The sequence below is a fragment of the Corapipo altera genome, unplaced genomic scaffold, assembly GCF_003945725.1.
Source record: "Corapipo altera isolate COAL_440 unplaced genomic scaffold, ASM394572v1 46, whole genome shotgun sequence".
NCBI lineage: Eukaryota > Metazoa > Chordata > Aves > Passeriformes > Pipridae > Corapipo > Corapipo altera.
This window is the reverse complement of record NW_020884883.1, coordinates 10,046,041-10,061,754: the sequence shown is the minus strand read 5'-3', so window position 1 is coordinate 10,061,754 and position 15,714 is coordinate 10,046,041.

Below are 15,714 nucleotides of genomic sequence, written 5' to 3'. Positions count from 1 at the left end.
ATATTCTGAGCCAGGTCAATTCTTCAGGGTGAATGGGGTGATCTTGGAATGGTCACAGGCAATGAGCAGTATTCTGTGGTCAAAAAAAAGAGGGAGAACTTATAGAAAAGTGGGCAAATTGCATATTTGGGGAATAATTTTATTCATCATCCAATTATGTCAATTGATCTACTAGACACCGTGAATGACACTAGGTCATTCATGGGCTGGCTCAATGAAGGGCAGCCTCAGAGTGAGAGGCTGCCCTTCTATTAACTTCTCTTGGCTTTCAGGCCTATAGATGCTGTGCATTGAGATACACTGAGGCCCCATGCAGCTAAGTAAGCACATATTTGACTTGTTCCATTATAATAGTCCCATTGAACTCCCAGGATTACCCCCACTGCTTAAATACTTGCTTGTGTGCTTTGCTTGGCTCATTGACCAGAATTTCAATAGTATTGCTTCAGAAATTATTTTGGCTGAAACTCTAATGAAATGCTGCAGACATCTGAAGATGTTTGAACAGAATTTAACAGCAGTTTCACTGCAACAGTAGACAGAGAATAGCAAGTAGTAATTATTTCTCTTGAAATTTTTCTGGTGAAGAAGGCTAGGGAAAAGTTAGTCTCTACCCAATGCATTACGGTTCATCATTATGATCATGTCTGACATAATGGAAATTTCCAAGCAGGATTTAAAAGTGGCAAGCATTTATCTATTGCTTTCTAAGTGCCTCGCATAAATTCTTACCTGCAAATGTTTCAATTATTGTAGGGAAGAAGTTGCAGTGGAATTGTCTTTTCCTTCCTTTATTTTTCTTCTTTTTAATAATTCCCACGGAAATACTTCTTTAAGGTGACCATTATTTTTTCATGAACAAGGTTGTAAATATGTAATGGAACATAAATATTTTGTATTTAGACTAATAAAAAATTTAGTTCCATAAAAGTTTTATCCCCACTAAAAATAATTTGGCCTCACATAAGAATCAGTGGCAGTAAGATATGAGGCAAATGTTTCTTCAGTAATAAAAACAGAAGCTAAGCAAATACTCCCAAACATGTTCCTCAGGGATTTGCACAAGTGTAAAAATGAGTTTGTATAAGATGCACCTACACCTGAGACAACAGTGAAGAGTCCTTAAAACATCTTAAGACCCTAGCTTAAGGGCAAGTAAACTCAGATGATAAGACAGTGTCCTACAAAAGTGCCCATTAGGAAGAATTAGACCTCACACATAAATATAATTATTTTATGGAAACATAGCTACAGAAAAACGCATTGACAGTCTGTTCTTAGCAAATAGTCTGGTCCTGTCTTCATTTTACTCTAGTTAAAGCCTACATCACTCAGATGATCTACAAAGGCCCCTTCCAACCCAAACCTTTCTATGGTTTTATGATTCCTACACACCAAACAGTTTTTAGAAACTCTAAAATAATTCCATGTATGCAGCTCATTGGCATCTCAGACAGACTTCATCCCAAGGCAATCTTTTCCAGTTGTCAGCTGCTTTCACTGCTGTTGAACTCCTGCCATCTCATGTAACTACCTATGAGCAACCCACAACTAAGTAACACAGCTCAGATTTTCATTTCAAGTTCTTGAAGCAAATTCTGTGTGATAACTCCTACAGTGAAAAAATAAATTTTCAGGAGAACACCAGGCAAACCAAAGTCATAAATAAATATTTGGAAATTACAACTAGCCTGAAGACTGATTGAACAGAGAGACAGACTAGTTTTAGCAGGTCCATCTTTTGTAGTGAAATATTCCCTCCTCTCTTAATATTTCTACTTTAACTGTTTTTAATTTCATTGTTGTCGGGCAGAGGTGTGAAACCACAATAGTAAAATGAAAGCGGCCTGAGGAATTTCTCTATATGTGTCAAATTGAAGGAAAATGCCTTAAGGAGTACTAAATTGCATGTTTTCAGTGTCAATGTATTTCATCTTCGTTAAAATGCAGAAGGATGCTTCACCCACACACCCGTGGCTGGTTTGTGTGCACTGGCAGCATCTTTAAGGCAGAAAGCCTAGACAGAAAACTCAGGGACTGGAAAATGTATTAGGGTTCCAGCCACTGCTGGAATACAGCACATTCCTGCACTCCTCACTGGGCAGTCCTGTGCTAGCCATGAGCAGCTGATGCACATTACAGAGCTGCTTCATATCCTTAAAGAGTGATGAACTCCAGAGGAGATCTGTAGCTATAGCACCTCACTCTCTAGAAGTAGCTGTGATTTTAGACCTGTGTTATCTTTAATAATCCTCTGAAGACTAACTGGTCAATTTACAAGTCAATTGTATTCTGCTCCAAACAAACTGGAAGACCCTGAGTGAATTGCTTGGGTCAAGCTCCTCAAAAGAACGTGGGTTTCCAGTACCCATTGGTAAAATAAGAATAATAAGCCGAGTAACTATTACCCCACAGCAGACAATGAGAATCAGAACAATGTTAGTCCCTTACAGCTCTGTAACTCTCCTGTCCTATGTCAAAGGAACTTTTAGAAGGGCAGAAGTTCCCTGTCTCAGAAGCAACTCCGTGAAATGGCAAGTACTGTTCAAAAGAGAATACTCCATGCATGGTCTGTCTTCAGGTTTTGCTCACCACTGTGTTGATTTATTGGAAGGAATCACATAGTAAGTGGTAAGAGCAAAACATTCACTCAGTTTTACAGTAACCAATGGGAATATTTTCATAACAAACTTAAAATTCATTCACTCTTGTGTATTTTTGGGATAGATAAAAATTGAGGGAACATTAGAGTGGAACTTATGGAAACTGTGTTAGGCATTAACCAATTCCTTATATGAACTAATTCCTATACTCCCACATTGGATTTTTGCATGCTGTTCAAGGTGTAAGACAGTGTGACATGAGAGGTCTGATAAGAATGTAAAAAATCTTCCTACAGATATTTCCTTCATAATATTTACAGATGTAAGTATTACTGGAAGATCATAAGAATGTTCATAATAGAAGCCCTTTTAGCACTGGGGCTCATATATATCTAAAAGGAAAATGTACAATTTTCCATTGAAGACTCCACCCACCCTGCCCAAAATCCCATAAAGTGCAAACCTAAGCAATTATTTATTAATAACACTGTAATTAATAAAAAGAATCTGAAGAAATTACATATTTTTAAAGATACTGACTTTGTTGTAAAAATGATGCTGAAATTAGGGCTTAATTGTTGCATCTTAATGAGAAATCTAAAAAGACAAAGATAAAATAATTATTCTTATTGATATCCTACATATTTGAAGCCTAAAGCAGAACATTAATATTCCAGTCACAAACTACATCAGTTCTGAATTACACCCCCTTAATATTCACAGATTTTACTTGGACATATCTAGTTACATAAATCCAAGAGTTTTCTGATATCTACAGCTCATCAATACCACATGCAAACTTATCAGACTGAGTACAACATCTGTCCAGCATATGCTTTTGGGTCTGTAAAGGAACAACTTGGAAGCACAAGCTGCAAAACTATTTTAACTATTCTTTTGCATTCTGAGTCTAGGTTGTGTCAGAAAGTTTGAGAGATGCTGTCTGCTTTTATTGTTTTTGTGAGTGGCTAGTGGCTCTCTGTGAGTGTGACATTCTTATCATGGTGTCCTTAGTGAGTTGCTATTTTCAGCAACAATTCCTGTATCCCAGGTGCTCTGGCCTACAGCTTTACACAGAATTAAGAGACTTCTTTTAATGCGTGGTAGGCTTGAGAGTGGGCAGCCAGGAAAGCAATGAACTCCACTGTCATCCCTTTCATAAGTACTAGGTAAAATACATGAAATATGAATATCTCTCTGAAAGCAGCACGTACAGAGGAAGGCATCTGATTGCTTGGTGGGGATTTAAGCACTAGCTGTACTTCACTAGAACTGCATGTGCCCAAATTTATGCTTGTCCTGCTAATGGAATTTCATACTTTTGTCAGTGACTGCCAACTCCAATATTTTCTATTTCTTTCGAGTCTACATGTCCCTGAAGAGGTACAAGAAAAAAAGGGGGTCAGCCAAAGGTAAATTCAGCATTTTTAATTTTTTTTTCTATCAGTTCAAACTAAATTTCCAATTGAAGCCTTAAAGAGTGATAGTGGGAAGCAGATTCCTCTCCAACTGAGTTTAGAATAAATGAGGATTCAAGACAGTGGGTTACTGATCCCTAGCAACTCCAACTGACATTGCTGAATTAAAAATACCAGCTTAGTTTTTATAAAACAGATGTTCTGATGACCAACTTCAAATAATCTATGTCACTAATAAAACTGATAGACATTCCAGTTTCTGTCAAAAACAACGTTTTGGTGTAAATGAAGAGATGTAAAATGCATACAAAATTCTCTATGGATACAAAAAAGAACTGGAATGGGAACAGTCACTTTGAAAATGTGCAAAATTTTTTTCCTTTTTTTTTCTTTTTGTTTTCTTTTTTCAGGAGGAGAGGCTGTTCAAGCAATATTTTTTAAGGTAGCAGGTGGCTGTAGCCCATATCTCTAAGGGGTAAAACACACCCAGGTCTAGCATTCACTTAGTGGTCATTGACGGAAAGCAATTTCCAAAGAGATACGTGACTGAAACAGTTATCTGTCTTTGCTTTGTTAGAAGGCACAATTTACTTTTGAGTAACAAACAAAGCTTTTTAGCTTTCTGCTACCTATTATTGTTCAAGGCTACATTGCTACTGAAAACAGATACTAGGTTCCTCACACAATTTTATCAGTGTATTTCTGTACCGCACTACAATACCCCTTCTGTGCTTCTAGTAGTCTTTTTATGAAATGGGACTGTTCTGCAATTTGGACAAGTAACTATAGCCAGACTTGCTACATTCACAATTCAATCCAGATATGACCATATCAAGCCAGTACAAAAATGTCTATTTTGACATATCTTTTTTTCTTTTAGTTTGAATTTCCTCATCATACATGGAAAATCAAACAAAGATCACCTATTAATATATTTCCAATGTTTTCCAACCACAAAAAAACCCCAAAAATTTCTTCCATGGCCAAGCAGAAATCCCATCCAAAATAACTAGCAAATGCCCTAAAACACACCCCAAATTTCAGTGGGCAGGTCAGGGGGTCATATGTGCCCACATCTGTTACCTCAGCTACACAATCTCATTCTTTTCATAAATACTTTTTATAACTCTGTATATGGCCCTTTGGGTCAAAACTGTCCTTGGAACTGAGAAGAGCAGATCCCAAGGGAGATGAGCCCATTTGGTGATGAGCATCAAGCAACCTAGTCAGGTTGACTGTTCCTGACCTCCCATAGTAAATGCAATCACAAGTCTCTTCTGCCAAGAACGGAAGTTGTAGAAAGTTATTATTCCTTATTTGCAAAAGAATGTCCAACCTTCAGTATTTTTATCACATGGCTTATTAGTATTCCAATGTAGGTTTTATTTTACTTTTGGGATTGCACCACCCCATTCCTGATTACTTTGTTTTTCGTAACGTGTTAGCTACTAAGCTCTGTATTTAAGACAAAGGAGAATATTAGCTCGTTTCCTCTGTGATAAGAAAGGGCAGAATAAGCCCCCAATAAAACACTGCCAACTCCAGGGCATTACCGAGGCTTGCAACATATCACTGAAAAAAATGAATCTGCAATATTGGAAAGCTTTTCTCCTTGTGGTCTTTGCTCATGACAGTAGCCTCTTAGTTTATGTAAACTAATGATAATAGTTGCCTTTGAAAAACTTTCCAATTGTAACTTAAATTTACCTCAGTATCTATAATTGTCATGCTTAGTGTACTGTTAAATTCAGCCAACAGGGCAGACTAAAAGCTTACAGACGCTGATAGCTATAGATTTATTTTACAAGGGATGTACAATTTCAAAAATGAGACTTGTCTCCCAGCTGGTGACCATCTGGTATCCGTGACTGTATGTTTGAGTATTAGTCTAAGTCATTATTGTGTCAGTCTCACACACACAGACCACCCAGCACCTTACTGGCCCTACTGCTCAACACCATAACGCCACCTTTGTTTCTCCCTCAGGAGTGTCATTTGTGCGTTGCAGACTACCTAAGGGCTGTTTCCTGCCCATGTGTTCTTTGGCCTTCTGCAAAAACACAGTCCCTCCAGGGGGAAGAATGAGTTTTAATATTGCTGAAAAAAACACTTTAGGAAATATTTCCAGAGCTATAATTAATTACATCAATATACATTTCCAGTCCCTTTTGGAATCTAATTATATTCTTGCCCTTGACTTTCTGTAGCTGTGACTTCCACAAGCTAATTACAGGTTGGCTGAAAAAGCATTTCCTCCTATCTCTGTCTCAGTTGTTGTTTTGCACATTTTTTCACGTCCATCTCCTGCTATGAGTGGTCTGTTTCCAAGTTTCTCAAGCACTTTCAATTTACTTTGAATAGCTCCTCAAAATACTTTCTTCAGAAGACAATAATCTTTGCTGTATATAAATTGCAGATGAAGACATTTCTGACTTATAGAAGAGTACACTAGTGATCTCCATTTGGATTGTATAAAAAAATTAGCTGTGTGTTTCTGATGTTGACTTCAAATTGAGCTAAAAAGTGTTGGCTGGACTATCACTGAAATGTTCTAGTTTATTCTGTTGAGTCATATTGATTCAGCATCACTCCTAGAAGACATGTTTTTATGCTACAGAAATTTCTGTTGTCAATAATCAGAACAAAGTCCTTCATAAGTGTTAAAGATCTACACTTTAATTCAGACACAGGCAGTCCTTGGTAAGTGGTAGGACACTTGTTGGCCTCTAAATAGAAGGAATCTTCTCAGGCAGATTTAGTAGCTCCTAAAAGTCAAGACCAAAATGTCTAATCTCTGTTGTGTGCATGTTTGCACAGCTACAGCTCTTTATCCCTCCAAACAAATACTCTCTCACTCTGGTATAAATTCCTTTTTTACTTAAGCTGACAGATAAAACATTTATTTAAAAATATGTTCCTATATCCAGGCACATTAAAGGTAAAACTCCTGTCCATATTCAGGTTTTTCCATGTAACCTTATGAGAAGGCTTGGTATCATCCACATCTTTACATATTTGATTTATTTTGGTAGCTTATTCATTCCTCCCTAATCCTCAGTACCAAATAATACAGGAGTGTTCAGTGCACAAGAAACTAAAAGCAGGGAAATAGGGGCTTAGTTCTTGCCTACAAAATAAAGTAAAAATGTTCACCTACGAGTATATTTAAAATGCATTAGCAACATTAGGGCTATATATTATAAACAAACTTCTCTATACCTTATCTATACTAATATTTTTTGGAGAATTTTTCTTCCATTTTAGGCATCATATAGACTATTTCATTTGTATCTTCTTATTTACCATGCATAATTCTACTGACATTCAAATTTCTAGCATCGATGGTTGATACTACAGACTTAAACACCACACTGAAGAAAGTTACTTTTGGCTGAGACCTCCGTCCATTGGCAGGCCCACCAGTGCTGACCAACATACCAGGAAATTTCCTTTCAAAACACATTGAAGTCAATGACAAATAGCCTGACAGAATGCCCCTAAGTTGTGTGATAGGATCTGCTCTGTAGGATTTGTACAAGGATCCCTTATGATCACCATCCAAATATCAAATGGAAGGGAAAGAAGCAAACAATGGCATCTGTCTCACGTGAGGTGTGGAAACAAACCACTGCGGAATGGAAGGAATAGAAAAGGATGCAAACCTGGCTGCAAAAGACTTGGGCAAGCACTGTGCAAATTGTAAAACTTGTAAACAATAAACACATCTTTGTAGTTCTGAAACCAGTTAGGTATCTAATAGTATCAACATGTGTGGTCGTTGTCTTCCTTTCTTTGGAGGAAGATCAATCAGATTCTGCCACATCCCCTTTCCCTGTCCCAAGTAAATAATCACATCAAGTTCTCTAGAGCAGAAAATCAGGCTAAAGAGCCTGAGGTCTCGGGAATACTTCTGCTCGTGTAGTAGAGGTGAAACCACAGGCAGATATAACTTTAGAGATTTCCCCTGTCCCCCTGTTTGTTGTCATAAAACTACAACCTCCCTACCTGTCCGTTTGTCTGTCACTCCTGGTTTCTCCAAAATCCCAGCAAGACTGTTTCATTTGGGGTAAACAACAGCAGAACTACGAGCTATAGAACCCCAAGACTTGCCTGATTCCAGAGTTTCATGAGGGTCCCCTCCATCCCAAACTATCTGTACACCCACCTTCTTCACCTCACTTGAAAAGAAAAAAAAAATGATAAAAACATGCTAAAGAACATGGATCTGTCTGCAACAGCACAGTTCTGTCCTTTAGAGATGAGAGGGCCTGGGGCCAGTCAGTTCCACATACTTATGAAGGTCAGCTGTTGTTTACTGAAAGTAACGGAAACGGGATTGCAAAAGAGAAATGGGTTCCTAGCACAGGCCTTGAAACACGGGGGTCTGAGGGAGACATTCATAATAAATAGTAGCATTTCATCTGAGCGTTTCCCTAAATTCCATGAATCAGAAAAAAATCTCTTTGAATGTGATGTGATAGCGAGTGCTCCTGGCACTGAATAAACAAACTGATTGTTCCAAAGGTAGGAGGGGCTGCCCTTTGTTCAATGAGGGGCATAAATGCATCCTGGGTCCCCGCTGAGAGGGTTTCACCTGGAGCCTGACCACTTTAGCCAGGACACTGTGCCAACCCAGTCAATGTTGTACCTGTTCCAGTCCCCATTTCTAAGTAACATTTACATTCTTAATTTCTGCAAACTTACAGGGTGGAGGTTTGGAACCTTATTCCTCTATACTATGTAGGTTTGGGGTTTTTTTCACAGAGGTGTTCCACATGCTTTCCATCCTCTAGCTTTCTTACTCCTCTGAAGTAGATAATGGGTCATTTTTAAGCACCTTCAGCTCCTCTTTGGCCCAAAGACCACTGCTGTGTGAAGTGTCATCAGAAAGGAGAAAAACGCTGGTATGTCTGTGTAGGAAACCAGGAAAGAGTGCTCCAAACTGCTCACTATCTCTTATCATACACTTGCATAATCCTCCAAAAGTGTGTCAGTACACTGAATTATTTCTGATGACTCCCTGGTACTCAGTACGAGGTGGGGAAGGCTGGCACAATGACAAGATTTTCTCACAACATTTTTTAAATCCAAGGAAGGATGTAGCCTTTTCCTGTTGGGGTAATTTCCAAGAGCAGGAGTCCGAATCTCATTTCTGGTGTGTATAAGCTCTTGAATCAGTAATGTCTTACCCAAGCAGACAGAAAATTGGTTTTATTTCTTTTCTGTTTGCATTTAAACTCTCTAGTTTCCTTTTGTTAGCATATTCAGTGGGCATCTCCCACAGCTCCCAGGAATTTCAAAACAAGTTAACACACTTCAGATCTGACCTAAAAACAGGGCCTGAGTGGTCCTTAGTCTCTCTTAATGGATCAGCTTTGGTAGGTCAAGTTACTGACTATGCACAGATCTTTAGGTTCACTTTGTTCACTAAAAATAATCTTTTTTTCACCATAATTTTGATAGAAATGAATGGATTTTAGATAGTAAATAGCACAAATGGGATTCTTTGTGGTAGAACATATATATTGCAGAAGCAAAATAAGGTTGCATAAAATCACCTCTTGATTCTTCCCACCAGAAATGGAAAATTAGTAGTCTCAGCATATCAAACAAGAAAGGTTGTGGCCTGAAGGACTCAACAAATCAGACTAATTCAGCTCAAAGATGAATTTGTTTTTAGTTTTGTAATAAATAATTAATCCTCCTTTTATGTGACAATTTTGGGTTGATTACCTAATATAAGCAAAGTACCAGCTCTCATCTCAGATGCTGTAATTGTGGAGCTGAACTAATTCACAGCCACTGAGACCTTTTTCAGCCTTCTATTTCAGGACCAAGGGGTATAACAGATTGAATATATCCACAAATAGGCTTTGTCCCGTTTTCATGCATTTATGATTTCATCTTAAAGTCAATGCTGTTATAACATTGTTTACTGAATGCTTAATTTGCTGAGCGCACAGAATTCCAGCTGAAGCTAAGGTGAATTGCAGGTGCTCAAACTGCTGAAAAGTAAACTGCTCCTTTTGTATTTAAATGTATGTTAATAGAGATCCATCAGGTTACTGTGCTTCCACAATGATTAAAACATCAAAGAAGTCAATAAATACACTGATAAATAAATAATTATTTGAGAGGGGAACCTCACAGTATGTTGTACTTCCTGTCCTTCATCCCAGCTCTTCCCAAAGGGCTTGAACAAAACTTCCCAATGTCGGTTAAAATCTTTCTTTTGCATTTAGCAGACTTTGAGCCAGGTTCTAAATGTCTGAGAAGAGACATGAACCTATATGATCTGAACATATGCCAGTCTAAAGTGCTACTCTCCAGAGCAGGGAAAGCACCAGGGGATGGGATGTAGTACATTGAGCATGGCTTTTCCAGCTCGGTGTCACGGCAGCAAACCCAGAGACCTTGGTATGTAGTAAAGAGTTTAGTAAACAGCAAACCAGGACAGGGCTGCAAAAACACATTTGTAGGCAGGGTCTGGTTCACCCTGCCAGATCTGCAAGGCAGAGCTCTTGGGCTAAGCACGAGGCTGTGTTAACAGGATGTCAGGGGAGATTATGTATCATTTCTACCATTCATTTCCTTTCCTGGACTTCAGCCTAACTCTTCAGTTCCTTTCAGGACATTTCAGAAAGCATTACATAAAGGGAAAACCTCAGGCTTGCATCTAAAATCTAAAATTAAGCTGTTTTTCATATTTCCTGGTCACCTTCAGATACAGATAAAGAACAAACAATGCTACTAGCCAATACATTTGCCAACTTTTGGGGGTCATCTGGCCTTGGTTATGTGACCAAGAAGCTGTTCAGGCAGTAGGACCACAAGTAAGGGAGGACCTAGAAGGGAAAAAAAAATCTCCCCTACCTAGTGTAGCAATGTTATATAGTAAATTCGTAGCTTACACAGTAACTTTACAGCCTTGTCTGTGGCAATGCATCCTTCATACATCCTTCATCCATCATGGAAAGAGCTACAAAACATGAGGGTAAGGAGGTTGCTGCTTTGGGGCAGGTTGGTTAAGATTTATAGCTGTGGGAATAGGATCAACTATTGCCCTTTAATAGTTTTTATTTCTGCATCTGTGAAGAAAACAGAACATTAATGTAAACTGTGGCCTTTCCTGAAAACTTCCAACATGTTCATTTCTTGGCCTGAGAATGAAAACTCAGCTGGTGTGTTGTGTATATCCTAGGACCAAGTGTTCACCCTGCCTCTCTACAGATTCAAAATTGCAGACTTCTGAGAGGAAATTTTATTTATTGAAGGGTCAAGAATGCATTGTGAGTCACTATGTTTTTCTGCTGTCTGCATTAAACTGGAGTGAAATTGAAATCATACTTCAGTCCTTATTCAAATGCCTTTTCTTGGCAGGAAGAAGGAAAGTTTGGCCTCTGCACTCTGATTGGCAGCATGCTGCTTGGTTGGTAGCTAGCACTCAGCCTTACTGGGTCCTCCCTGTTGTCAACAGGACGGATCTTTTCCAACAAAAGCAACATCCTGTCAGCTACTCCTTCTTCCAGGAACTTGCCTTCCCCTCCCCCGCAACTGCTCTCTTTCTCCAGGTTCAGGCAAGAAAACAGCAACACATGAAATCGAGCAAACTACAAAAGGAATGGACATCAGACCTTAAATTCATGCTTCCTATGGGATGTACAATATTCTTCCCCATTCTTAAGGTCCTTAAGAGTGAACAAAATGCAGCCTCTGTCTTTAACTGGTAAGATGAATTTGGTAAAGGGGGAAAATACTTTCATGTGAGGAAGTCATAAGGAAAGAAGGGGAGATATTCTTAGGACTCTCTCCAAATATCTTAGGAATACAATCTTGGGGGTGCAGCTACAGGAATGCCAGCAAGGAAAACTGAGTTATTTGGGACAGGGAGGGCAGGTAGCACAAAAACATTGCTCGGCTTCTTGCCAGCATCCTGCCACTGAGACAAGATCCCACAATTTAAGGTTCTTCTTAAGGATGATAATATATTTTCAGATGTTAGAAAACAGTTGTATAAAAGTGGAGCATACTGGGAAGAATGAGAAAAGGAGGAGGGAATGAGGATGGCTGCAGAGGAGGTTTCAGTTTCTCACTGCAGGCCAGATAGACAATAGTCCTTTCTTTGATGATTTCTCTGGGATTGGATATTCCTCCATCTTTAGCTCAGAAGATTTGGAAAGACGTAAGAGAGAGACCCAATCCATCAAAAAGTGGGGGGAAACAGAGCCACTCATGGGATGCAAATACAAAAGTCCTCCCACTAGCCTCAAAGGAGACTTGAGATCTCAGACTGTACAGGAGAAAGAGAAGACCAGGTGTGACCAGCCAAGGAACGTGCCTACGTCTCTTCATAAAGGAAACATATGGGAGAGAAATTGCTTTCTTCCGCAAGGGGAAAGGAAAAGGCTGAAAAGCTGACCTAGAAACGGGGGATAACACACACAATGGGGAACACGCAAGAGAGCTGATGACAGCCTTAGGCATGAATTCAATATAGCCTAATAATTTAAAGGAATGGATTAGCTGAGAACATCCCATAAAGAGTGCACAGTGTTTTCAATTAATACTTAGGTATATTCCATGATTATAAAATACCTTTGGGCTATCCATTTTTCAGTGATGTGTCTATATTAATCCTGGATGTTTTTTTCGCTAAGTGATGGCTGCTACTGACTGCTAAGAATGTTCTGCTTCAGTAAACTTTGATTTCACTTGCAGTTGTGCATTTATTAGGCAAGATTATCATCATCCAAGTTTCCAGGGTTGGGAATTCATTTGAAAAATATGGTCTATTTGCATTTAATTATCACATATTTACTGAGGAAAAATATAAACACGCCTGTTTTAGGCAAGGAATGGAGCCAGTAATGTACTGCAGACTTGGGATTGTGCTTTTTAATATAATCAAACTACTGTTATAAATAATTCACAGTTTCCACTGTGGAAAAAAACTGAATATGGTTTTCCTGATAGGTTGTTGTGGGGCTTTTTTAATGCTGAAAAAAAGGATATTTTACAAAATACTAAAATTACTGAGACAGATTCTTTGTAGCACATGAGATATTATTAAAATTCACCTTGAAAGAGGATGTAAAGGAGAAAAAAAAATACCCTCTGTGAGAAGTAGCTGTCAGTTCCAGGTGCTAGAGAAGAAAAAAAGAGGAGATATATTTTTAGAAGACACCAAAACTAAACAACCAGATGACAAGATGAGGAAATGACAAGTTAACTTTTGGGAAACAAGTCCTCTGCTGAAAGTTGACATAGTTCCAGTCACTGCACAAACATTTTATGTTGTCCCCAATATAATTGACTCACAAAATGTAAAGTAGGTATTCCAACTTTAAATCAGAAAGGTAAAATTATTGAACTGGTATTAGACAAGAGAAACAAATTTTATGGCATTTCAAAATGACTGCATGAGTTATTTTCTTGTCCACCTGCTGCGGTGTCCTCTGTACATATTTTGGTGGACTCAAACAGAAAGAATAATCACCTTCCTTTCAGCAAAGGACTTTCAATCCTTTCCCAAGGAGCTGGGAGACTGCCACTGGCACTTACCAAGCTATTAGTCAACACTTAGAACTCTAATTGTACTGGGTTAGAAAAGATAGACTCTGTAGGGTGTTGGTGGGCTGATGGGTGGGTCTTGCTGCTGAGCCAAGGAACAGGTAGCCTGGGAGCAAGTATGTGGGACTAAAATGAGGGGTTATAAATTGGTGATAAGTAAAGCTGAAGATGTCATCAGGGTTTATGAGGCATATTATGGGACCACATGGAGATGTCTAGAACAAGATGAGCAGCTCTCTGGATTCCACTGGTAGCCTAGAAAGCAAACTCACAGGTAAACACATTGTCAGAGAATTTAGTAAGTGTCTTAATATTTGAGATGCACAAGTTGTGCTTGTGTGAGAGACCTTACATGGACCTTAAAGAACACCTTCACTTTCTCAACCAGCAGCTGAGGGCTAGGCAAGCTAACCCAAGGTGTCCCAAGCAGGGACAGACACCCTTGTTTAGACAACTGAATCCCACCATAGGTGAGAAATATAAGTGTTACTTGGTGGCTCCAGAAAGGGACTCTGAAGCCAGGGGGCACTCATATTAGGTGAGGAGAAAGGAAAGATGATGGGTAAAGGAAACAAGACAGGGAAGCATCCCATGTAGTGACAGCCATGGAAGGGGAAGATGACCTTCATGGCAGTAAATTCAGAAATCAGTACATGAGACATTCTCAGACACCAATCATTTCAAGCTGATCGTTCCCCTGCTGTGATCCGGTTGAATTACAAAAATAAATAATTATTGCCCAAAGGTTCCACTTTAAGAAATTTCAAAGTAGGTTTACCCCTTTTTCATTTATTTTGAGACCCTTAAAATGTTTGCTTGAAAAGTATTGCAAATATGCTTATTTCTTCTGGTTTCATTTTTATTATTGAACAAACTAATACTAATGTCTATTCCTGCTACTGCAAGAAGTATAATATTCCCTTTCACTAGAGTGCTCTTTGATATTATATTGCTCCTTTTCAGCCCCCTTCCTTGTTTTTAGATGGTGTCATTGTCAACTTTGTCATGTCTGTCTTCCATAGTCTTGAATTTAGGGTTTGGTATATCGAGTAATATAACAATTTCTCTAAACTAGTGTGTTCTTCCAGAGAAATGAGATTCTAATAACGAGACAGATCCAACTGCCCTAACCACATCATCCCTTGCTTTTGAAATTACTTGCAAAACAATTTGCTGCTTCTGAATTTGATTTCTTTCATCTGCCTTTTTAAAAATTAAAAATTGTATACGGGTGTATATATTGTCAGAAGCAAGTGAATTTATACATCAGTTTTGTGACAATGAGAACTTTTTTCTTAAATTTAAAAGACACTGTTGCACAACATGCCTTTATTTCCACCTTCAATTCACCTCTACTGTCAATAGGTCTACTTAAGAGTGTAAGACTCATTTGTATGAATAAGTACTTGTACTTATGTCCCATGAAGAAAACAAAAAAGGCTTCAGGCAATTGGCCAGCTGATTGTTTATGACTTGACATTTATGCAAGTCATTCTCCACAGTAAATTTATTTTTCTGATTGCAATACTACTGTATGTAAACCCCAAAATTGTAAGGCATGGACAATACTCCTAAAAATAGAGGAATCAGTCTGATTTTAATCTGAAATAGCTGGGTTATCCTGCTGCTGGTTTAAGGAGCTTTGTGCCAAAGACAGTTTGTCCTTCAAAGTGTATGCTCTTTGACAGCATCTGGTCTGCAGTATATTGAAGAGAAATAAGACTGGGAAAATCAATAAACAAAAGGTTAAAGTCAGTAAACCTATTCCTCCACCTGGAAAGTATCTTGGATATGTACAGCTTCATATTTAATCCCTTTCTTGATTGTGATTAGTAATTACCAACATCCTATTCAATTCATCACATAAAGATGTTAATATTTAATTATATTGGCCAAAATAGATGTAAGCAATCCTTCATGTGGGCTTTCTGGATCATTCTTAGGAAGAAAAGTGGAATAAGAATTCCTTGACATACAGCATTTCACAGTCCTGTTTTCAGACAGTCTTGAGAAAAAAACCCAAACAAACAACTAAACAGTTGTGAAAAAAATAAGCTACACACCCCTACCTCAAACACACACACACACACACACACACACACACACACACACACACACACACA